We start from the raw sequence: 25,562 nt of genomic DNA on the forward strand, positions 1-25,562 counted from the left end.
TTCAACTCCACTGTCACGCTACCCAACAGTATTCGCTTATCCGCATTGAATGAACACTTTCAAGACCAAAGACATGGCTCTGGAGAATTTCTCTGGGAGAAAGGAAAGGGAAGAAAGGATATTATTTACAAGAAACCACATTAGCAATTGTAGTATGGGTCAGAAGCATACCATCTCCAACCAACCTCCTACATTATTTTATTTTATCCATCTGCTTGCAAACAGGCACGGACGGGAGACAAAATATGTACAAAACACTGCCACCTTCTTTCCCACATTCTGACCTCTACAAAACCCCTAATGGAAGCCTGAAAAACAAACGGTGTTTTGACCATGGTATTTCTCATGCCAAAACAATCACTAGACATAGAGTGCTTTACTGATAAACGTGAAAGGTCGTGAATAACAAATATGAAGTAAAATACTTGTGCTTCCTCACAATGAAAAGAATGCTGCTGCCACACAGTGTATAAATCTCTATAAATGTAAGCATGAAGACTCAAGTGCTCATGTCAACCAAAACCATTTGCCCACTTGAAACAAGGAAATACAAGTTCCTTTACTCAAGATCAACTACGGAAGTTTTCCAGACAGTTCAACGCAACAGGCAATCTTTTTGTAATGTGCATGACAAAGCCATAGGGAAAATAGCAACAGCAACCATTGCAGCTTTTTGTATCAGGAAGAACTGCCAGGTTCCTCTAGGACCTTTTTTGTAAACTATGCTGATGAAGACTGCAGAACAAGCCACAGACAGTGAAGTGAATCACAAGGCTTAGCTCGTGATAGATTTAACATCAGACGCTTCCAAGTTTAAGCTTGAAAAAATGCTTTGCCAACACCACCCACTCTGTTCTTCACCACCTGTTCCTTTATTCTACTCTTTTGACAGGTAAACTTAGCTAATCAAAGTTACTTCTCTTGGCAAATACTTAGTTCTCGAGACCACAAGGTAAATATATATTACCTATTCAGAAGTATCATCCTGAGTCCAAGTATTGTTATGGAGAAACATGAGAGACCATTAACGTTTCCTAACATACAAATCCACTACCTCTCCTGGTATTGCCACGGTCAGGAGAGCCTATGGATGCTGGTACATGCTCCCCTTTAAATGATACTATGCTTGGGATTTAAACACATTTAAACTTCGTCCTATGCCAGTACCCCAGCATTTTGGAGATACAAAGCACTAAGCAGCACAACAGCTTCATTTTCTCCCATGAATTCCCATGGCAAATGACCAAGAAATGGGAATGAAACAGACAAGTTTTGGAAAGGTAAAAATAGCCCAAACTAGCACACTGTCTTTTATGAAAGAGGTAAAATGGCAGGTTTTTTTGATTTTGAGAGAAGGTGCACTATTTTTTTTTAGTTCTATGGAGATTTTTGCCCCTTTCCCCAGTTACCTTGAACTCCTAAGAAGCTTTGCAGCCACACTGGAAGAAGAGACTGTAATAGCTTTTAAGTAAATACAATTGGTAAATATCTTCACACTGATCTTTACAAACTTCATGGTGAGCGATCTTTCTGCACACTAAAGAACTGCTGGCACACTCCACTATCACCAAAAGTTTAAGCTATAAAATTCAGTGGAATCATATCTTTTTTTTTTTTTTCCCCCTAAAACAAAAGATAGGTCTTTTCTGCCTTCACATTTCTCTTACTTCTGTTTGGGGTTTTTTTTGGTAAGTTACTTAATAACATCATAGTACTTCATTTGTATAACCCTTTCCAGTGAAAGGCCTGGAAATGAGTCACCAGGGTTTTGCTGGAGGGTACAATCAAGTCTCCATGTAAGTAAATCAACTGAAATGAAAAACAAGCAGCAACTATGTTCACTAAATTTTTGAACAGTTGTAAGGTGACAATTCAGTTTACCATACAAAGTTTCTCTGTTTTGAACGAGATACTACCTCCTCCAATGCCACACAACTCTTAGTTCTTTTTGGTATCTGGGTGAGATGGGAGACATTTTCCTTGAATCTGCTGACAGAAGTATTCTGTATGTATCTGGCAACAAAAAAAACCCCAAACCACACCATAATTCCTTGGCCTGGGATAATAATTTTTATCTGAAAAGTTAAGATTAAGGTGTAAGAAGTATACATTTAGAGAAAGTTACAGTTGCTCTTTAACATACTTTTCCATTCTGGTTACTCCTTCTCAAATGAAGGAAAGGGCTGTTAAAGGGGGTGTCAAGCTTTTTGAATGTGTAACTTTGCTTTCACTAGCAAGTTCTGCAAAGAGCACAAGATACAGCTGTGAAATCTAGCATTTAAAGCCTCAAATCCTATGCCAGACCAAAACATATCCTTCATTTTTCCTACCCCTCACAAAAATACATATATTTCTATAATTTGAGACTTGAGGTGTCTCCAAATATTTTACAGGTGCCAGGCCTTTCACTTTGCACTTTACAACAAGTCAACAAACACACCTAGTGAGGTGTGTTCTTCCTTTCACCTTCAGTCCTCATTCATTGCTCAGGCTGAATACAGAAGTGAGAGAAGACGGAAAAGAAAAAAAGAACAGCCATTAAACAAGTAACTCATCCCATCTACAATCAAGCTTGAGTGAAGTGATTGAACAGTTCAAGATGACGTTGTTCTAGCTTTCCGCCCAGCTCGTGAGCAGGACATTTTGGCCTATATATCAGTCATCAGAAGGGAATGTGCTCCTGACTCGTGGTTGCCCCAGATAACCACACTGGCCTGATTAGAGAAGATCCAGGAATCATCACATCTGCTGCTCCTATTGCTCTGGGCTCTGACTCACAATCAGCCTGTAGCACAGACATTGCAGATTCCTTATAGGAGGTAAGAAAGTGGAAGACGAGGGAAAACAAAAAGACATCTATAACTATTTTGCCAAAAAATGGCTACTGCATTTGTCGAAATACTGGAAAAACAAACAAACAACAAAATAACCAAACATTCTAGTTCACCATTCTATGTTACAGTAACTAGATCAGCACGATGCAGTAACAGCACCTTCACTGGCAAGGTGCACTTGTTTCCTAAGTGGATTTGATTTCCCCTTTTTCTCCACAAAAGAAGGGGCAATGGCTCCCATGCGAGGCTCAGCATGAAGGCCAGAGATGGCTGCGCTCCTTTCACACAGGACAATCAGTCACTTCCCCAAAGCCCCCTTTGTCTGCCACTCAGCCACAGATCACTTGGTTTAAAGTATTCATTACTCAGACTCTGCCTCAAACAAATGCCCCCTCTCTCGCAGACATGCCGCCAGAACTGTGGCTGGTGAATCACCATCCACAGCTGGGTAATTAATGAAGCCTATTGTATTCACATCACCAGTGTTATCCCAATTCATTCATGGGACTCCTCATGCAAATAGATCAGATTGCCGCATCTTACAAATGAAACATTTAATTTCTCTAGAAAACAGCTGTCACAACAAGAATGACCACTTTAAAAGAACCAGTGCAAATCTATATACAGATAAATACACACACACATTGTTTACAATAAATTTGCTTCTCAAACCACCGCTGCTTTCAGGATTTTGTGCCTCTATGCTACAAAAATCAGTTTGAACCAAATTCCTTCATGCTTTTAACTGGTGACAATGAATTTGGTGCTGTATTAAACAGGAAATACGCTATCAAATTAAGACTCTAAAATCAAAATGAAAAAAAAAAATCAAGGCTTTTATGAAGTTTGTTATGAAAACAAACTTACAGGCTTATGTTCAATACAAGAAACTCCTAAAGCCCAAATCAATATGCAGCCAGAAATAAAAAAAACATTGAAAGTATTAAGTCATTAATTTATCTATGTATTGAAAAACACATAGATCAATTTCAGTCTAAAGTTTAAATTACAACAAAAAAAAAAAGAAATCACTAGGAAGAAAAACAGGCACACAAGTTCTTCTAATGACTATGCTACCATTTTAGTTTGCTCATCTTCAAACATGGCCATCCTCTGTCGGGAAGTTGCCCTTTTCCCCTGCTCTGGGCTCTAGTTGCCAGGGTTGCAGCTGTGTGGCCTGTTCCCACTGCAGCACATGTCTTTAGACGGGCACAAAGGGTTCCAATATCTGCTTCTCCTTCTCTCCCCAGCTCTGAGCAGGCAGGCAGCCCCTGCCACCTCATCACAACCACCCATACCTGGGGACCTGGTACTGTACCCAGGCCACCTGCCACCACCACAGGCTGCCCCCTCCAGGGAAGGGTCCTCAAAAGCTGCTCCAGTATGATCCAGTCATCACAAGTTGATGGGAAGTTCACACTGCAGTTTGACTTAAGAACTGGGGAAATGAGATTTGTGTTTTGTGTGGGGGGTGGTTGGTTTGTTTTTAACCAGTAAAAACCAGTCTCCTAGTATTTCTAACCTTCCAGAAGTAGCTGCATCTAAAAGTCCTGACCCCCTCTGGAACATACAGATTGAAGACACAAAACACAAAAGGACACGACTACCAAAATCAGCACACACTGCTATGGTCTAAAGTGTTCTTTGTTCACACTGAACTACCTTCCCAGGGCTGAACTTAAAATCTTTACTGGCATTTACAGATGGATTCATTCTGCGAAGACTTTTACAGGGTAGCACCACTTATGAAGGGGAGAGGGATGTGGGCAGTGTTTTCTTTGTGAAAATTAAGCAAAATAAATACATAAATCAAAACAAAACAAAACAAAACAAACTAATTTTTTCTTGGACTGGTTTTGGTATCATCTTGTTTGTAAGTGCCAGTATAATATCAGCAACTTCCTACAAAAGAAGTTGTTTAGCACTTCTAGGGTCAGAGGAAAGAAAAGCGACAAAGCCAGTTGGTTTTCAGTTTGGACTCCTTTTCCTCAGCACAAAGAAATCATTGTTGAATAGCAAAAAATGAATAGAGAAAGATATTAATTCTCCAGGAGAACCCTGAGTATCAATACATAGCAACTCATAAATCATGCCTTTTGAGGCTATGTGCAAATAAGCTGTTTACAATGGAAACCAAGAACATTTATTTTACGGAAATCACAGAATCAGAGAACGTTAAGGATTGGAAGGGACCTCGAAAGATCATCTAGTCCAATCCCCCTGACAGAGCAGGAACACCCAGATGAGGTTACACAGGAATGTGTCCAGGTGGGTTTTGAATGTCTCCAGAGTAGGAGACTCCACAACCCCCCTGGACAGCCTGTTCCAGCGTTCTGGCACCCTCACTGGAAAGAATTTTCTTCTCATATTTAAGTGGAACCTCTTGTGTTCCAGTTTGTACCCACTGCCCCTTGTCCTATCACTGGTTGTCACTGAGAAGAGCCTGGCTCCATCCTCGTGACACTCACCCTTTACATATTTATAAACATTAGTGAGGACACCCCTCAGTCTCCTCTTCTCCAGGCTAGAGACCCAGCTCCCTCAGCCTTTCCTCATAAGGGAGATGCTCCACTCCCTTAATCATCTTTGTTGCCCTGCGCTGGACTCTCTCCAGCAGTTCCCTGTCCTTCTTGAACTGAGGGGCCCAGAACTGGACACAATATTCCAGGTGTGGTCTCACCAGGGCAGAGTAGAGGGGAAGGAGAAACTCTCTCGACCTACTAATCACCCCCCTTCTAATACACCCCAGGATGCCATTGGCTTTCTTGGCCACATGGGCACAGTGCTGGCTCATGGTAATCCTGTTGTACACCAAGACACCCCCAGGCCCCTTTCCCCTACACTGCTCTCTAACAGGTCATTCCCGACGTATACTTGAAACTAGAGTGTTCCTGCCCAGATACAAGACTCTACATTTGCCTCTGTTATATTTCATTAAATTTTTCCCCGCCCAACTCTCCAGCCTGTCCAGGTCTCTCTGGATGGCAGCACAGCCTTCTGGCGTGTCAGCCACTCCTCCCAGCTTGGTGTCATCAGCAAACTTGCTGACAGTGCACTCTATTCCCTCATCCAAGTCATTGATGACTATATTGAATAATATAGGCCCCAGTACTGACCCTTGAGGGACTCCACTAGATACAGCCCTCCAACTGGACTCTGCCACATTGCCCACAGCTCTCTGGCTTCTTTCCTTCAGCCAGTTCACAGTCCACCTCACTACCTGATCATTCAGGCCACACTTCCTCAGTTTAGCAGCAAGGATGTGTGTCAAATGCTTTACTCAAGTCAAGACAGACCACATCCTCTGCTTAGCCATTATTTATCCACCTGGTTATGTCCTCATAAAAGGCTATAAGGGTGGTCAAGCCTGACTTCCCCTTGGTGAATCCATGTTGACTGCCCCAAATTAAACCAAAGTGACCATTAGCTTTACCTTAATAAGCATATGCAGAGAGTACATGGGGTGTAGAAGCATTGTCACACAGGGTGTCAGATTATGACACAGTGTCCTGGTTTTGTTAAAAACAAGTTTCTTTTTTAGTGAATTTGCCTGTCAGCTAAAGCCTTCATGTTAGCTGCATTTTCCTGGAGAACCCAACACAAGTTTTGCTTAAACCTAGCAATGGAATGCAAACTTATTGATAAGCACGGATGGACATCTCGCGAGAGGGGCAACTAGAAAACTGATGACCGAGAGACTGACCAACGGTGTATAACATTACATTCACGTGAATACTTCGTATAAAAGTGGGAGATCACGAGGATCTCGGCCCTTTGCCCTTTTTCCCTTTTTTCCTCATGGCTGACATTAGGAGAGGACCTTGCTGGTCGTCCCTGCGAACTGAGGCCTAGTGACAGACTGAATCCAGCTCCGGTTGGCTACAGAGTCTAATCCAGGACTTTGGGTGCTGGCTCTGCAGTTGCTGAGACTTACAAGATTGGTTTTGTATATTTTGTATTATTTTCTCTATTCTTATTAGTAGCATTAGTAAAACATCTTTAACTTTTCCAACTCTCTTCTCTCTGTCCTTCTTTCCCTCCTGATCGCCTGTCCTGAGTGGGAAGGGGGGGGAGGGAAGGGCAAAAGGGGGAAGTGGGGGGGAGAGGAGGTTAACAATACATCTGCCAGGGTTTGATTGTCACCCCGCAATCTTAACCCTCGACAGATAATTGGCGCCCAATGTGGGGCAAGAGAAAGGGGTAAATTTGGAGATTTTTGGCTTTTCTACTGCTCTGACGTACCTTTCAATTTTCTTGGCACGGTGCCAACTCATAGAGTTGTGATACTCGCGCGTCTGTTTGCTTTGGATATTATTTAGTGGTATTAAGGCAAAGTGAATTACATTGATTTAAAGATGTTATGGCAAAAGTTGTATCAGTTATTTTCTACATTGTGCTCGCTGATCCCATATCAGTTAGGTGTTTCTTTCTGAATCGAAGTATTCATTATATAACAACAAGAAACTGGACAGCGGTCATGATGATTCTGTGTGGTATGGCACTGGTTTATTTCATTATATTGCAGCCGCTAATGAATTTCTACTCGCTTCTGCTTTACCTTGAAAAACCTCCAGGAGAGATTAAAGAGCAGAATGGCTCTATATTTGCTAATTGGTCAAGCGAATCTTTAGAAAGGCTGACTAACAATAGTTTTGTGTTTTTGCTAGGACAGTTTGCAAATGTTTTAGAGAACTTTGAATATCCTTGGAGCTTTGATAGAACTGTGATGGTGTTATCTGGTTTGCTGAATGTGTGTCAGTTTGTGTTACTGTTAAGAGAAATGAGGTTCAATAGGAGGTTTGCGTCTCTTTTTAGTCCTGAGATTTGCAGTGCGTCTTCGGAAGCTTTAGCAAAAAACACTCCTAGCCGCACGAGAAAGGGCAAAACAGCCAAAGCTGCTGCTGCAGCCACTGCCCCCACAACCGTGGCTTCACAGGCTGAAGCTACAGCTCCTCCGCAGAGCTCCTCTGCCAAGGTCGCTGCAGATAACGTTACTTCTCCAGCCTCAAAGGCTAACAAGGCAGCCCCCCCGTCTTCACACACTGGGCACTGTTGCTGCTGTAACCACAGCAATCACTGTGACAGTCATTCAGACTCTGAAAATGAATCAAATGATGGTGAACCCATATCAGCATCAGTTGCTGGTTGTAAGAAAGTCACTAGAAAGACTACCCGTGCAGCAGGCGATGGCACAGGGCCAACATCAACCCAAGAGGCATCATCAGGACAGGGAGGAGATGAAGTGACCACCACTCGGTCCTTTTCTCCAGGTGATCTGAGAGATCTGCGAAAAGACTTTAGTCGTCGTGAAGGCGAGAATATTTTAACCTGGCTGCTGCGATGCTGGGACAATGGGGCAGAAACAATTGAATTAGAAGGTGGTGAAGCCAGGCAGTTGGGATCTCTGTCAAAAGATTCCACCATTGATAGGGCAATTTCAAGAGAGTCTAATGCCGCTACTCTCTGGACCCGACTCCTGGTAGCTATGAAAGTCAGATTTCCCTACAAGGAAGATTGTATATCCAAGTTAGGGAAATGGAATACTATGGAGAGAGGTATCCAGTTCCTGAGAGAATTAGCTGTGCGAGAGATCTATCTAGGACCAAACAGCCAAGAGGGGACAGACCCAGATAGAATCAATTGTACAAAATCTATGTGGCGCAGATTTGTACAAAGTGCACCACCTGCATATGCTAAGTCATTGGCAGGAATGGTCTGGTCGGCTAGAGGTATACAAAAAATTAATGAAGTGATCGAGCAGCTCCGGTACTTTGAGGACAGCCTTGCTGGTTCTCTACGGGCTTGTGTCTCCGCTGTGGAGAAACTGTGTGAAAAATCTGATGACCGGTTTGAAAAGCTGTTGCAAGAAATCAGAGAGCTCAGAGAAGACTCGTACCGTTCATGACCTGCACAAACCTATGTTTCAGCTGTTAGGAGAAGGCGTTTCCAATCTCGAGAAAGAGGGCAGAGACAGCCCACAAAAAGAGGTTCACTGTGGTTCTTCCTACATGAGCAGGGAGAAAACATGAATAAGTGGCATGGAAGGCCTACCTCAGAACTTCAAGAACGAGTACGTGAGATAAAAGGAAAAACTCCTAGGAAGGTGGCTGCTCCAGTTTACAAAAGGAGCAGAAGAGATTCTGATGCTCTTGAAGGAACCTCTAATTCACACCCAGAGACTGTGCAAAACAGGAATGAAAGGTGCCCTGCCTCCAACCAAGTGGAGGAAAGGGATAACTGTACAAATACTATGGCCTGGTACAACACAACCCCAGGAGTACAAAGCTTTAGTGGACACTGGTGCTCAGTGCACAATAATTCCTTCTAATTATAAAGGAACGCAATCCATCAATATTGTTGGAGTGACTGGGGGATCCCAGGAGCTGACTGTTGTAGAGGCTGAAATGAGCCTAACTGGAAAAAACTGGCAAAAGCATCCCATTGTGACTGGTCCAGATGCTCCGTGCATCCTTGGTATAGACTACCTCAGGAGAGGGTATTTTAAGGACCCAAAAGGGTATAGGTGGGCATTTGGTATAGCAGCTGCGGACACTGAGAAAATTGAACAGCTGTCTGATTTGCCTGGTCTTTCAGATGACCCTTCTGTTGTAGGACTGCTGATGGTTGACGATCAGCAGGTGCCAATTGCTACCACGACATCGCTGGCAATATCGCACCAATCGAGACTCTTTGATTCCTATCCAGAAGCTGATCCGTCAATTGGAAAGCCAGGGTGTGATCAGTAGGACTCGCTCACCTTTTAACAGCCCAATCTGGCCAGTGCGTAAGTCTAGTGACGAGTGGAAACTAACTGTAGACTATCGTGGCCTGAATGAAGTCACACCACCACTGAGTGCTGCTGTGCCTGACATGCTAGAACTGCAATTTGAACTGGAGTCAAAGGCAGCCAAGTGGTATGCTACAACTGACATTGCTAATGCATTTTTCTCTATTCCTGTAGCAGCAGAGTGCAGGCCACAGTTTGCTTTCACCTGGAGGGGCATCCAGTATACATGGAATCGCTTGCCCCAGGGGTGGAAACACAGTCCTACCATCTGCCATGGACTAATCCAGACCACGCTGGAGCAAGGTGAAGCTCCAGAACACTTGCAATATATTGATGACATCATCGTATGGGACGACACAGCGAAAGAAGTCTTCGAGAAAGGTGAGAGAATAATTCATATTCTTTTGGATGCTGGTTTTGCCATAAAACAAAGCAAGGTCAAGGGACCTGCACGAGAGATCCAGTTTTTAGGAATAAAATGGCAAGATGGCCGTCGTCAGATCCCAATGGATGTGATCAACAAAATTGCAGCAATGTCTCCACCTACTAATAAAAAGGAGACACAGACTTTCTTGGGCGTTGTAGGTTTTTGGAGAATGCATATTCCTGACTACAGCCACATTGTGAGCCCTCTCTATCGAGTGACTCATAAGAAGAACCAATTTGAGTGGGGCCATGAACAACGACAAGCCTTTGAACAAATTAAGCGTGAGATAACTCATGCGGTGGCCCTTGGACCAGTCCGTACTGGACTAGATGTTAAAAATGTGCTCTACACCGCAGCCGGAGATAATGGACTTACCTGGAGCCTCTGGCAGAAAGCACCAGGAGAAACCCGAGGTCGACCCTTAGGTTTTTGGAGTCGAGCATACAAAGGATCTGAGGCCAACTATACTCCAACTGAAAAGGAGATACTGGCAGCATATGAAGGAGTTCGAGCTGCTTCAGAAGTGATCGGCACTGAAGCACAGCTCCTCCTGGCACCTCGACTGCCAGTGCTGAGCTGCATGTTCAAAGGGACGGTTCCCTCTCCACATCATGCAACCGAACTTACATGGAGTAAATGGATTGCACTGATCACGCAACAAGCTCGGATTGGAAGTCCCAACCGTCCAGGGATATTAGAAGTGACTACAGACTGGCCAGAAAGCAAAGACTTTGGGATGTCTCCAAATGAGGAGGAAGTAAAACGTGCTGAAGAAGCTCCACCATATAATACGCTTTCAGACACTGATAAGCAGTCTGCACTGTTCACAGATGGATCCTGTCGTCTTGTAGGAAAACATCGAAGGTGGAAAGCTGCTGTGTGGAGTCCCACACGACAAGTTACAGAAGCCACTGAAGGACAAGGTGAATCCAGTCAGTTTGCAGAAGTGAAAGCCATCCAGCTGGCTTTGGACATTGCTGAACGAGAGAAGTGGCCAATACTTTACCTCTATACTGACTCATGGATGGTAGCAAATGCCTTGTGGGGGTGGCTACAGCAATGGAAGAAAAGCAACTGGCAGCGCAGAGGTAAACCCATTTGGGCTGCCACACTGTGGCAAGACATTGCTGCTCGGCTAGAGAGCCTGCCTGTGAAAGTTCGTCATGTAGATGCTCACGTGCCTAAAAGTCGAGCCACCGAGGAACATCTAAACAACCAACAAGCAGATCAAGCTGCTAAGATTAAAGTAGCTGAGGTGGACTTGGACTGGCAACATAAAGGTGAACTTTTCCTAGCTCGGTGGGCCCATGATGCTTCAGGGCATCAAGGTAGAGATGCAACATACAAATGGGCTCGTGATCGAGGGGTGGATTTAACTATGGACACTATTTCACAGGTTATTCATGAATGTGAAACTTGCGCCGAAATCAAACAAGCAAAACGGTTAAAACCTGTATGGTATGGGGGGCGATGGTTAAAGTATAAGTATGGAGAAGCTTGGCAGATTGATTATATTACACTTCCACAGACACGTCAAGGTAAGCGTTATGTACTTACAATGGTGGAAGCAACCACTGGATGGTTGGAAACATATGCCGTACCTCATGCTACAGCCCGAAATACTATCTTGGGCCTTGAGAAGCAAGTCCTTTGGCGGCACGGTATGCCAGAAAGAATTGAATCAGACAATGGTACTCATTTCAAAAACAGTATTATAAATTGGGCCAAAGAACATGGTATTGAGTGGGTATATCATATTCCATATCATGCACCAGCCTCTGGGAAAATTGAAAGGTACAATGGTTTGTTAAAAACTACACTAAAGGCACTTGGTGGTGGAACCTTTAAAAACTGGGATTCACATTTAGCAAAAGCCACTTGGTTGGTCAACACTAGGGGATCAACCAATCGAGCTGGGCCTGCCCAATCAGAAATTCTACAGACTGTAGAAGGAGATAAAGTCCCTGTAGTACACATGAAAAATATCTTAGGAAAGGCAGTCTGGGTTACTCCTGCCTCAGGCAAAGGCAAACCTATTCGTGGGATTGTTTTTGCCCAGGGACCTGGCAGCACCTGGTGGGTGATGCTTAAGGTTGAAGAAGTTCGGTGTGTACCTCAAGGGGATTTGATTTTAGGTGAAAATATGCAATGCTGAACTGTATGATGTGAACTGTCGCACTAACAATGTTTATTAAGTGTCTTTCAGATCAAGACAATGGTGATGAAACTAGAGCTAGCTTCTTCGAGTGGCGCCCGACACCTTCTCCGAAGTTGGTGTCCTTAACCCACAAACAGTGGTCATGAGATGCACTTGTACCATTTTTCCTGCCCTGGGAGACTGTTGTGACAAAATGAACTTAATGAACTTTTCAAAGGATGGTCCACTGATTAATTACTCCTGTGTATATATGTACATACGTGTATATACATATGTATATATATATATAGTAGTAGTGATTAATTAGATTGTATTGATAGATTGTATTGATAAGGTTTAAGTATTCAGTGAATGTCATATTATAAGGGGTGGAATGTCCTGGTTTTTTTAAAAACAAGTTTCTTTTTTAGTGAATTTGCCTGTCAGCTAAAGCCTTCATGTTAGCTGCATTTTCCTGGAGAACCCAACACATGTTTTGGTTAAACCTAGCAATGCAATGCAAACTTATTGATAAGCACGGATGGACATCTCGCGAGAGGGGCAACGAGAAAACTGATGACCGAGAGACTGACCAACGGTGTATAACATTACATTCACGTGAATACTTCATATAAAAGTGGGAGATCACGAGGATCTCGGCCCTTTGCCCTTTTTCCCTTTTTTCCTCATGGCTGACATTAGGAGAGGACCTTGCTGGTCGTCCCTGCGAACTGAGGCCTAGTGAGAGACTGAATCCAGCTCCGGTTGGCTACAGAGTCTAATCCAGGACTTTGGGTGCTGGCTCTGCAGTTGCTGAGACTTACAAGATTGGTTTTGTATATTTTGTATTATTTTCTCTATTCTTATTAGTAGCATTAGTAAAACATCTTTAACTTTTCCAACTCTCTTCTCTCTGTCCTTCTTTCCCTCCCGATCGCCTGTCCTGAGTGGGAAGGGGGGAGAGGGAGGGGCAAAAGGGGGAAGTGGGGGGGAGAAGAGGTTAACAATACATCTGCCAGGGTTTGATTGTCACCCCGCAATCTTAACCCTCGACACACAGCAAGAGGTAGAAAGAAAATCACAGCTTTTCTAGGCCTTGCCTACAGGTCAGACTAGTTTTTCACTTTATCAGGTCAGGACTCCTGTACCTGCAGGTTTGTCTCTTTAGCAACAGCATAGGAAACATTTGGGATTTCTGTCAGCTCCAAGGAACCCACGTCTCCATAGAAGGTGATAGGAATTTCTGCCCATAAGGTTACCAGAACATCCTGGCAAGGTTATGCACTTACTGCACTCCCAAAGAGGCAGCAGATGAGGACTTCCAAGTAAAGCCTGAAACTAAAAGGCTGCGACCTATCCCATGAGTTGACACCTGTGATCTAACACTGGAAGGACTACAGACAGAAATATAACACTTTAACTCTGTGTTGATGCGGGACATATCAACACGTATCAGACAGTCCAGTCTAGTCTAGTCTATTTCCTGGTAACCTTTTCAGAAACAGGTTAGATCTTCCCTAACGTGTTTCATTTTGGTATTTCCACTGAGGTCTTTGAGCCCCATGTGAAGGCAGAGATGAATAAGCCTGATTTGTGCAAGGGCATTTCTTTAAAAGTTCAAATTTTGAAAAAGCAAGACATTTATGGTTAACTGTCTCAGTTCTGTTTAAAGTACTTAACTACCTGGTGGCTGGAAAACGTCAGGAGTTTAAATAAAGAGATCCTGAAGAATACAGCTGGCATTACTCAATGACCATGACTCAGATATTTCTAGTGCAACGGCAAGTTAATTGTTCTTCTAATCCAGAATTTGTGATGCCTTAACACACAACTGTGGGTCTTCTTCCATGTGAATATCTCATAAATATTTAAAGTAGGAACATAAGATCAAAAAAGGTACATGTACCATGCTTAGTTGTGGTACTATGTATTTTAATACTTGATTCCACCTGCTCTTTTACCTAACCTTTCTCTTTGTCTCCTGTTATATAGCTCTGTAATGGGGATGGTAGAACTACTGATAGGAAGAACTTCAATTTCTGTGTGAAAGAGTTGTTTGCTGGAGTCCAAGGAATAAAAAAACAAAACAAAACAAACAAAAAACAACCAAACCAAAACACCAATATATGCATTTCACAGTATGCAGCACACAAGCCAGAAGTAAATGCAAGAATAGAGGGGTAAAAGTCAGAGGAACAGCAGTGTTGCTGAAATAACTGCAGTTCTTGGACATGCACTGTAGTGAATAATGCTGATATCCATCAAAAGAGAATCTGCTTTTTATGTCACTAGTACAACCATGTTTGAACATCTGAAATTAACTAGTTGCCTGTACATTATATTGTTATATATAGATATCTCAAGCAGTCCAGTTGTTCTAGTGAGATGTGCACAATGCTTTCACCCTCAACTTGAGACTAAGACTTCAAAACAAACACTGATTTAACTTTCTTATCCAAGACAGTGGCAAAATTTAGACAGCACTGATAATACCAGTAATAATAGTCAGTGCATACTGGTCATTAACTTTCATTCATTAATTCTGTACCAGTATTTTGATGGGTAAAGAGGCAAAGTGGGATTTTTGCTTAAGTTCTGAAAACAGTCTAAAATACTTTCTTCTATTTCATGATGAGTATTCTATTTTACTGTAGTATTGAAAATTCAATTTCTCAAAAAATAAGTACTTTCTAAAACGTACAAATACTAATAGCAGGGCAATGAAATAGTGAAAGGCATTTCAAAAGCTTTTCTGAGAAGTTATTGCTTTTAACTTGTCAAATGACAGACATTTCTTCTTTCGATAACTGCTTGTTATTAATAACGGTGTTATTGAATACATCCTCAGAATATAATCAGTTTCTGCAAAATAAGCTATTATTTCTGGATATCTGTGAATGTATCTTCTTTTCTAGTGGATTCTCAGCTGTCAAAAAAAAAAAAAAAAAAAAAAAGAGTAGTGAAACAAACAAAAAACCACTTCCACACTTGAGTTCAGCTTGAGCTACCAAATTAGTAATAGCTGCAGCGCTACACTACTGTAGAAGTTTCTGGTAAGTAAACACTATGTGACTTCGTTAAACATATATGGAAAGGAAAGTATATCAGTCTCCAGAGACTGGAACAAGCATATTCTTTTGTTACAGTTTGTTTGGGGACATATAACAAAATCAGACTTTTCTGCAACAAAGCTTTACAGCTGGGAATTTGATGCCTATTTACAAGGAGCTTCTATCTACCGCAATGCAATATATTAGGTTAACAAAGAGCATCCAAGAGCCTCCACTACTACATTAGTAACGTACACCAGGATCCTACCACACTCGGGTTTTGCAGAGCTAGCAACTTCTTCCAAGGCTCTTAAAACAAAAGTAGTTACAGTTTTCTCCCATGCCATCCCATGAAAGACTTCACAATGTAATGTTATTCAGCAACCTTCAAATTCTGGGTCCATCTAACAGCATCACCCCAGCAGTAATGACCACTACAGCTATTTTGAGATACAAGCAGCGGAAAGGAACAGGAAGAGACAGAAAGGTAACAGGAAAGGTTACAGTTGGGGGCAGGAGAGAGGGAGAGAAGCAAGGCACAGCAGAAAAGAACCACACTTATGAAACAAGTCTGGAGTATACATACAATATAAAAGAACTGGGTGGGAGATTTGTTTTTAAACAAATAAATAAATTGAAAAAAAGTGGAAGTAAAAGCACTTGTAATGATACCGCAACAGATAACCCACTGCAGTAAGAAGCTTTGCTGAAATATATCTAAATATCCAGAGGCAAAGATCATGCAGAAGATATTGAGGAAACAGATGGAGAGCAGAATAGGGTACAGAAATAAACTACTGTGTTTATGAGAGAGCACTTGTTGACAAAATAATTTTCTAGACTGCCTTTTCTGAAGGTAAATAATGAAATTTTAAAAGAAAAACATGTTTTTCTTTTATGTAAAGTGTTAACAATGAGAAATTTCAGTGATCTTCCATGAGTTTGTTTTCCCCACAACAGATAAATCAAGTCATAACATTTGTGTACAAACTAGTCTAGGGAATCTGCACTTCAAAATCATCTGGGACTACAGAGATTCATGTCACAGTTTGGCTTTTCGTGTACTTGTTAAGCCACAGTCCCTTAAAAGGCAGAAAACATTCAATACAGCAGCACCCCAGTCTCTTGTGGCAGCTCAAGTTAGAAGCCTTATGCTAGAAGCCTCTCAAAACACAACTGGAAAGCTAGGTAGCTAGATTTTCAGAAGTGCCAAGTAACCAGCAGTTTCCAATCAAAGCCTGCCAGAGTTTTGAGAAGCAGGTGTTACTCAACTACAGATTTGGCTTCTTGTTTTACAAATCAATTCTTCCAGCACCCCTGCCCTCCAGTAATTAATTACAATGCTTCCCTGTGCCTCCACTCCCTCTTCTGCATAAGGAAATTAACATATTTTCACATATGTATATTGCAAATAAATATCACCCACGCATTCCTCTTTGAGAGTATTTTACATTTCCATCTTACCGCAGTAAGAGCATCTTCCCCAAGACTAGCACTAACTCGACAAGACTACTCTTAAAAGAAGGCTAGGCTGCCATTACCATCTTCACTTTTTAATTCGCTCTTATTAACTAAAAAGCAAACAAAAATGCCAGTGAAGCCACTGCACCTCCCCCACCACTATTTTCCTGCTCAAGTGAAAAGCAGCATTCCCCTTCTGCCAGTCAATGGGATTTAAGGAAGCTACAGCTTGAGGGCCCTCTTCCAGTTCTTCAGACTCCTCCACCCATCAATGTGCTCATGATATGTAAATGCAGTTCAGCCTCTGAACATAATTGATACTAAAGGCCGGTTGACCCAATTTGACTGACAGAATAACTTTTGACAAATACTTGGACTGAAGTCCAACAAACCAGCCTCAAAAGAATGGCTGGTCATGTATAACCCAGCCAGAGAGAGGCACAGATCTACTATGCAACAGGAATAACAGAAATACTGGCTTGCCTACCCTTCCTCCCCAAGTTAGTGAGTAACAGGTAACATCCCTGGTATAATTAATAACCAAGAATCATAAAAGCCTAGAAAGATTAAAGACTGATATGCATTTCAATACAGAGAAAGGCAAAGACAAGATGTGCTGCTTCTGAATTGCCTCCATCAAAAGAAAAAAATCAAATTATTGAAAAATGTTGCAGTTTGCAGCTACTAGCTCATGCTTAATGAGGAAGGAACAGCAAGATATTACTTTACTCATTAGATTTTGAAAAGGAAATGACATCACAGAATCCTGTCTTGTGAGAAGCCTAGCATAACTGGAATGGAACATATTCCAAGACACTGGATCAGTCTCTCCTGGACAGAGGGCAGCATCCAAACAGCTTGATCAAACTGCAACAATTCTGAGCATGAGTAAACATGCAGACTACACGTGTGTGTGTGTAATCACAGAAAGGAAGCAAGACACCTGTGAAATCTGCATGTCCAAGGCTGAATATTAGTAATATTTTTCAAAACAGTACTTTGAATCTATGTGCCAAAGTCCTGAGTAAGTTCCTTCTGGAACACAATCCTCCTCCAAGTGACATGCTTGAACTGCTTTTCCTATTAAGGGAATACCCAGTAAGTTGTAAATAATGTTAAAAAACAAGTGTAAAAAATGATCCATTCTATGCCTTTCAGTGTGGTATAGCAACTGTTGGTCCAAAAGAAGACAGGAGAGTGGAGGAGCATTTTCTACGGCAAAGATGAATCTGAAAGTTAAATTGGGTCATTAGCAAAAGCCTGTTCATCAGTTCCTCTTTCCTTCTTGATACTATAGCAATAGTATCAAGAATCAATAGAAGAGAATATTATTTTTCTTCTTTTGAAGAAAATAGACAGTTGCCACAGTAAGAAGTTCCACCCGGAATTCAATAACAAAATTTAGATACAGTAAGGGACACAAATCTTGTCTTCACTTTTGAATCCAGCCTGCTGTGAAGATCAGATTCTTACACTTTGTATGAGCTTGTCTGCCTCTGAGCTACCTAACTCATTAAATTTTAAGTACCACAGGTAATTTCATGCTGTAGAATAGGGATCCTTAATTATTTTATACCTATAGGGATCTAATTTGATTATATAATGTACGCACATTGTGTGGTAGCTTTTCTGAATGGATAAACATTGTACATTGGAGGGTAACTACAAACCTGATGTACAGAAAACAGACAGTAAGCACTCAACAATTTGTGTGTGAACAGAGCCTGTGCTCTCCCAGGAAATGGGACGCCAGCATTCAAGTAGTCCCAGGACATTTGTCCTTGGCATTCTCACTGCAGAGAGCACTTTGTCCTGAGCGTTATGAACCACATGGGCTTGGGGCATTTTCTGTGGTGACACGATTACTCATGGTGCTAAAAGCCAGTTACATTTTTAGGCTTCTTAGGCTTTGTGCCTTAATCACAAAATGGGAGATTTTTTCCCTGCATAAAATCACATACAAGACAAAAAAAACCAAACCAAAACAAAAAGAATAAAAAAAATTGCAAAGTACAGCGTGCATAAGAGGGCAGGAAGCACTTACAGGTTTTTCAGGATACCATATTTCACACTGTACATAAGCTTAGCCAATTTAAGGAAAAGATTACAGCATGACTGTACTTCCAGAAAGGAGAAAAAAAAAAAAATCTTACAGAACAGAACTTCCCAATTTGTTAGAGATACTTTAAATACCATTACAAAGTACATTCTAGAGCTAGTTAGAAGTCTAAATATAAAACTTTCAGAATGAAAGATCTCTCAGAGTATGTATTCAATATTTCAAAATATGGCAACTGAACATCATGCAGGTGTACTTCCGAGCATCCTTTCTTTGTGGGCCTTGTGTTCTCCTTCTCTTCCCCATTACAGTGCAAGATGCCTTACCCACAAAGGAGGACAAAGCAGTTTAAACATCACCCAATATTCCCCAGCAGATTTTCCTATTTTACTTTTTTGTTTTCTATTCTCTTCACACAGACAGGGGTAATGAAAGCTGGCTTCCATGACAGTAATTTTCTTATTGATGCTCTCCAACTTCTAGATTTCTTCTGTTTTATGGTTTCCATTGGCAGGAAGCTTTAGTGATTTAGTTCTTCATGGTCCACTTTACTGTGAGAAGTGACAGCAAAAGTTGCACTGTGGACTTCTGAGTTAATGTCATTCAATTGGATCAGCTGGGTTCTACTAGCAGGCAAAGTCACTTGGTTTGTTCAGCCTGGAGAAGAGGAAACTGAGGGAAGACCTCATGGCAGCTACAGCTTCCTCGCAAGGGGAGGAGGAGTGGCAGGTGCTGATCTCTTCTCTGTAGTGACCAATGACAGAACCCCAGGGAATGGCAGGAAGATGTGCCAGGGGAGGTTTAGGTTGGACATTAGGAAAAGGTTCTTCCCCCAGAGGGTGGTGGAGCACTGGAACAAGCTCCCAGGGAGGTGTCACGGCCCCAAGCCTGACAGTGTTCAAGAAGAGACTGGACAATGCCCTCAGACACATGGTGTGAACTGTGGGGTTGTCCTGTGCAAGGACAGGAGTTGGACTCGATGATCCTTGTGGGTCACTTCCAACTCAGAACATTCTATGATTCTATTTTAAAATACAAACAAAATGTTTCAGGGAAAAAAAAACACCAGCTGTTTTTCAAGACCTGTGTAAGAAGCTGAATCAGAAAATCCACCTGCACCCCAATCATTTGACTCAACCTTTACAATGAAGGGTGGAGAACAGTCAGATATAAACACAGCTGATGCAAGAGACAACAGTAGTGAAATGCAAGTATTTGTACAAATGGGCATCTGGAGTAACAGCAGAGCATAGTTCTGCACCTGTGTTACTTCCCAGTTATTCTACAGGATTAATGCAATTATCAGAACTTGGGAGTTGCAGGTAGAAGCTAAACTGAAAATAAAATCCAACATCTTATGTGAATTTTTTTCCTTTGCCCTTAGAGCAATTAAATAAGGGAACTAAAACTTTTCTTTTTGCCATTGCTCCAACTTTGTGAATCAATTACTAAATTGAACATTCAAGTCATTCAGAATTGATGAAAGTGTGATGAAGGAAGTATAAACACTTCCACAAGGAAACTAAATTCCATTAAAATCTTTCTCAGAAAAGACAGCCCATGAACCCTATTTGAAAAAATATACTACAAAAGCCAGGTAATAGAAAAGACGTATTTCAGATTTTGAAGATATGCAGGCTTTTCTGTGGGTTACCCAGACAGAAACACAACACATGAATGGTCTGCTAATGTTTTAGGCCAGGACTTCTGGCTGCAAGAGTATACTGCAGAAACATTGAAGAAGCTTTTAGTGCTAGACATGAATGGAATAAGGGTTTCCTTGACAAACTCAAGCCATTTACTGCTGTAAAAGCATTTATCTAAAATTCACTACCATTTTGATATTACCTCCATAAGGGAGAAAATTTTTTTTTTCCTAACTGCAGTTTTGTAGATCTTTAGGGAATTAAATAAGTAGCAATACTAGAATGAAAAAGTTACGGAGCACGCATTTCTATCCTATTTCCCCCACATTGTTCTGGGTTTGCTCTAAGCAGCTGGAAAGTATATGTTTCAGAGTATCATGAGACCAGATGAGAAATACACTAACTATGATGAAGAGCCACAAGCTTTAATGCTGCCTTCTTCACATGGCTGGAAGTACATCCACCCACGATGCGGTCAAAATAATGCAACAAGAAACACTGGCTATGTGAATGAAGATGCAAGTCTACCCACACAATTGCAGGGGGACAGGGGAGGGAAAAGTTGCAGAGTTCTATATAAAGAGGCAGCAGGGAATGGCCCTGGTGCACTGTCCTGCATCACTGTCTTACAATCTGTCACTTGGAACCTCGCAACACTCAAGACAAATGAAGAAAAATATTAGAACTTCAATCATTTGGGTTTTGGTGGTGGTTTTTTTTTTGTTTGGTTTTTGGTTTTGTTTGTTTGTTTGTTTGCTTGGGTTTTTTTAGGCTGGACTAGGACGTACTGTAAGATGTTTGAGATTTTAAACCCATCACTTCCACTACTTTCAGGAAGGCAAGTCAGGAAGGCTGTACTTCCTGACCTGTGACTGAAGCTTCCTCCAGACACTCCTGGAACATGTACAGAAAGGGCAGCCAACAGGTTGGGAACACCCACTGCACTTCACTTGTTTCTGGCACAAGAATGAAATACACATATTTTCACACTGTGGAGTTCTCTTCCCTTCCTGCCTCCCCCTGCTCCAGGGGAGATCAATACTGACTGATGCCAGTGCTCCAGCAGAAGCCATGTCTCTTCTCCACTTGGTCTTCCTATATCAGCTCTCATCCCTGCCCTCCTGCTGCTTGAAGTACAGCCCTTATTCTCCCCTGATAGTAAATATTCGTCCTCTGCTCTTCTTCAAACAGATATCACCATCTTTTACCTGCTCTTATCAACCCTACATCTGGTACCAAACTGACTCTTCTCCCACTTCCATCCACCTCCACAGGGTGTTGTGGTTTGTTGTTGGTGTTGTGAGGCTTTATGTTGGCAGTTTTTAAATTTATTTTAAAATTACCTGAATGGGCTATAACTTCCTTCTCTCTCCCGCTCCTGACAGAGTCTCAAGCACAGAGGTTCCCAATCCCCACATCCCATTCTCATTCTGCAATGAAACATGGTATGGTTTTTGGTGGTGTCGGTTTTTTTGGGGTTTTTTTTGGTTTGGTTTTTTTTTTTTTTTTTTTTTTTTTTTTTGGTGGGTTTGTTTTGTTTTGTTTTCCACAGCATGAGTACATAAACATCTGGCACTACTCCTGAGGCATAGCAGCAAGAAGCAGGCCAGAGAAGGACCTGCAGGGCCAGCAAGACAGGCTGCGGCTCCTGCTCCTGCTTTGGGATGCCACTTACACTTCTAGTTTCACATGCTAATAATAAAACCACCTCCTTGTCACATACTTCTCCAGGGTAAATTCATGTGCAGACTCTTCCTTCCCCAGGCTCTCTGGCAGAAAGGTTTTACAAGTAACAGTGAAATCAGAGCTGAAAAAAACCAGGTGTGTTCATAGAAAGGAAATGCACAACATGAAGGATAAGTCCAAACATGTCTGGTGGTACTGAAAACACTTCAAAGTCAAAGAAACATGGGGGAAGGGAAAGAGAAAGAAGGAAACAGAAAATGTAATGTTAGCAGTTTACCGGTATTTAAATGAAATTCAGCATACTTCGAGTATCTTTACAGTAAAGCATCAAGTTTGACTGCTACTTGAATTACATACCTCATGAATGATGCTCAGAAGCACAGAGAATAAGGTAGAATACAAGTTTATTACAGAGTACCTGAGAAATGAAACAGTATTTGCAGGGCTAGTTCTCAATGCAGAGAATTGTGCAACATGTTCCACAAGTTACACCTCTTTCTGAGGAAGCAGCATGGGTAAGAGACTTTTATGCACATTTCCTAAAGTACTGTTACCTAACAGTATCCTATTTCACAGTTCATTTGTGTATTTAGACAGTAAAATATGAAACAGTAAAGAAGAATGTTGAAATAGAATTTACAAGCTTCTAAAATTAAAGTTTCTGTACAGAACTGAGTTCATAAGAAACCAGCAGTAGTTTCAGGGTTTAACTGTTCTGTTAGTAGTTATGTAATCCATAGAAATCAACTCTTTATAAATGTGCTGCAATTGTATCACTTACTAAAGTCAAACAGGAATAGATCTATACTAGAACTTTTCTGGAGGCAAATTCAGCTGATTAAAAATACTGGCCATTCATCTGCATTATTAAATACCATACAAAAACACATATACTTGATGGGAGTTATAAAGTAGTAAAGTCACGATGGATGGGTCCTTCAAAGGTGACCAAACCATGATAATCAGTAGCATATGGTATTAAATTGCTAGCTAAATTATTAAAACTATGAAAGCTACCACACAAAACCAAAGGAGATATTTGTCATCTTATTGAAGAATTAGGTACTAGAGATCTATCTAGAAGCCTTACTTCGAACAAAAGAAAAGGAATGTGAAATTGACATAATTAGCAAATCCATTGAGGATATCTTTGGTATGAAAATTAGGGAAGGAAATCTTGATAAAGCATACATGGCTGCACATACGCTGAATACCAGCGTCTGTTGGGGCAATAACACAATTTAATGTTGTCAAAAATAATCTGTTAAATTAACTGAGGATCACAAAGTACCTGGACCTCCTGTCAAAGTTAGTCTGAGTCACACATGAATATTAATCAATATGGTTTTATTACAAGTACAAAGGATATTTGCATATCATAATTCTGCTGGACTTCTCATCAGGGACTCATCACTGCTGCTTAGAATTCATGAGACGAGCCATAAAACCAGATCCAATCTACTTATGGTTAAAATCCCTATCATGATTTGATGGTTTTGTTATCACAATGAATATTCATAGATCTGTCATCTGTATTTACCTCAATATTTAAAGTAAAAAGTAAACTGATAGTGTTACCTACCTGAATTGTAAAACTTCAGTTACTCTGGTCCTTTCTTCAAGCAGCAAGTTACTGAAGAGATCCCCAATTCTAAAGAGCAAGGAAGGAGGAAAAAAATGGCATGAGTAATATCCTAATGCAAATTATTTATAACAAAGAGCATGGTAACTTCACGCTAGCAGGAAGAAAAGAGCTACCAAGAGGAATAGTCAGGAGTTTCTCCAACTCTTCTCCTTTGAAGAGCACCACAGATGTTGGAAGAGCTGAGCTGCTGCCATTAATGAATGAATTCAAAGATTAGAGGCTACCTTATTCACTGCAGTGTTGGAAGAAACTTTCACTGACTTATGTACCCTTGGGCACTCTTTATTCTTCTTCTAATATGTTTACACACTGTTTTAAATATATATTTGTAATTTATTTGTGTGTACATATATATGTATGCCATAGTTAAAGCAACTAAGTGCGGAGCATGGGTTCAAAAGTACTAAGTACTTAATTTTGGCTGCTCCCTTTGCTATAGTCAAACCTAAATATTAGCAGAGACTGTGAAAGGCCCTCAACCAGATGCATGTTCCAACACTTTTGTGTGCAAGATTAGCTAGATAATCCCACTTACTGATTGGCCTTCAGATCACTGGCAATACCAGGTAGTACAGACCAGTTATTTCCTGAACTAAGTGCCCAGTAAAAATGTGTAACTTGGCAGTTAAGTCTCATGACATTTGTGAGGTCTAGCAAACAAATTTGTAATTGAATTATTGTCCATGGCATCTGCTACCAAATCCAGCAGTTCTCAGTAAAAGGACAGACTGTAATTACTACAGGCAGCAACAAAAAGGAAACCTGTAACACATGACTCTGAGCAACAAGAAGAATCACTGCTCTAGAATCTGCTGTTGAAGTAGCAGCAGATTATTTACCTGTGTTAAATGTGTATTAAAAAAACCAATACAAAACGACTGCTTGCTGACTTTTACTGGGGGCTTGTTTGTCATATTACAGCCCCTCCTTGCTCACAAACTAGGGAACAGAGTCTGCTGTTTTTTTCTCAAACTAACATAAACCAGACTTAAAAAGTAAAACCAAGTTGGTTTTTGTTGTTGTTTTCTATCTTTACCCCTCTTTTTTTTTTCTTTTAAGAAAAGCCTGTCAGAAAACTTATGGACTAAAAACAAAGACCTGAAGCAGATGAGAGCAAGTAAAATAGAGGAGAAACGGTAAATCAAGAGAAGAATGTTAGGGAGGAAAACAGGGAAAGGGGAAACTTGTCTGGACAGCGTTACATGTCAAGAGACAGAAAGCTCTGATCACCTTTTTTCTTAGGACAGAAATCTGTGTGGTCAAAAAAGCAAGACTTCACAACAGAGGATTGCTAACAGGAATAGTGTTAGGAATTAGCTATAACCACCTCTGTGAAAATTATATTTGATGACTGCGTAGCCCTGAGAGTGACACAAGAAGACTCCGTGGAAAGAATGTGATCCAGATCTCCTTTCTTTGGCTAAGGACCCAGACAACAGCTTTCCACTCTTTGCTTATTTCTAGTTACCTCAGAATAATGAAGAGGAGAAAAATAAACTTTAGTGGACAGAACAATAAGCTTGACATACCATATAAAAGGTGTAGAGTTACTGGACAAAGGGCTAGAGAGCTACAGGTCCCAAAGATGGGACATGTAGTTGGAGCAAAGCAGGCAGCTAACAACATAGTGTCAGAGGCGCATAGGGAAAACACTTCAATATCATAATGCTTGGGCTCCATATAAACTATATTCAGCATACCTGTAAGCAGAGTTCTAATGATTTTCTTTCCCCAGGTAAAATAACCATATCACAAACTGTTATCAGACCAAACAGATGAGCAACCTGCTTATAACATGACACCGCACTGATTGCCTAACAAGTTCAATAA

General features: G+C 41.2%; 1 protein-coding gene across 9 annotated transcripts in view; it reads right to left on the bottom strand.

The window, feature by feature from the left end:
* Positions 1-25,562, bottom strand: part of CDC42SE2 (CDC42 small effector 2) — a 269,695-nt gene that overhangs the window by 52,486 nt on the left and 191,647 nt on the right. For 7 of the 9 annotated variants that reach the window (XR_011736397.1, XR_011736396.1, XR_011736398.1 and 4 more), the window contains one exon: positions 23,670-23,738. The exons of the other annotated variants lie outside the window; for them this stretch is intronic. The gene's annotated coding sequence lies outside the window, so the exon portion shown is untranslated. The remainder of the gene's footprint in view (positions 1-23,669; positions 23,739-25,562) is intronic. 9 annotated transcript variants of the gene reach the window in all.

This window comes from Patagioenas fasciata, chromosome Z (genome assembly GCF_037038585.1).
Source record: "Patagioenas fasciata isolate bPatFas1 chromosome Z, bPatFas1.hap1, whole genome shotgun sequence".
NCBI lineage: Eukaryota > Metazoa > Chordata > Aves > Columbiformes > Columbidae > Patagioenas > Patagioenas fasciata.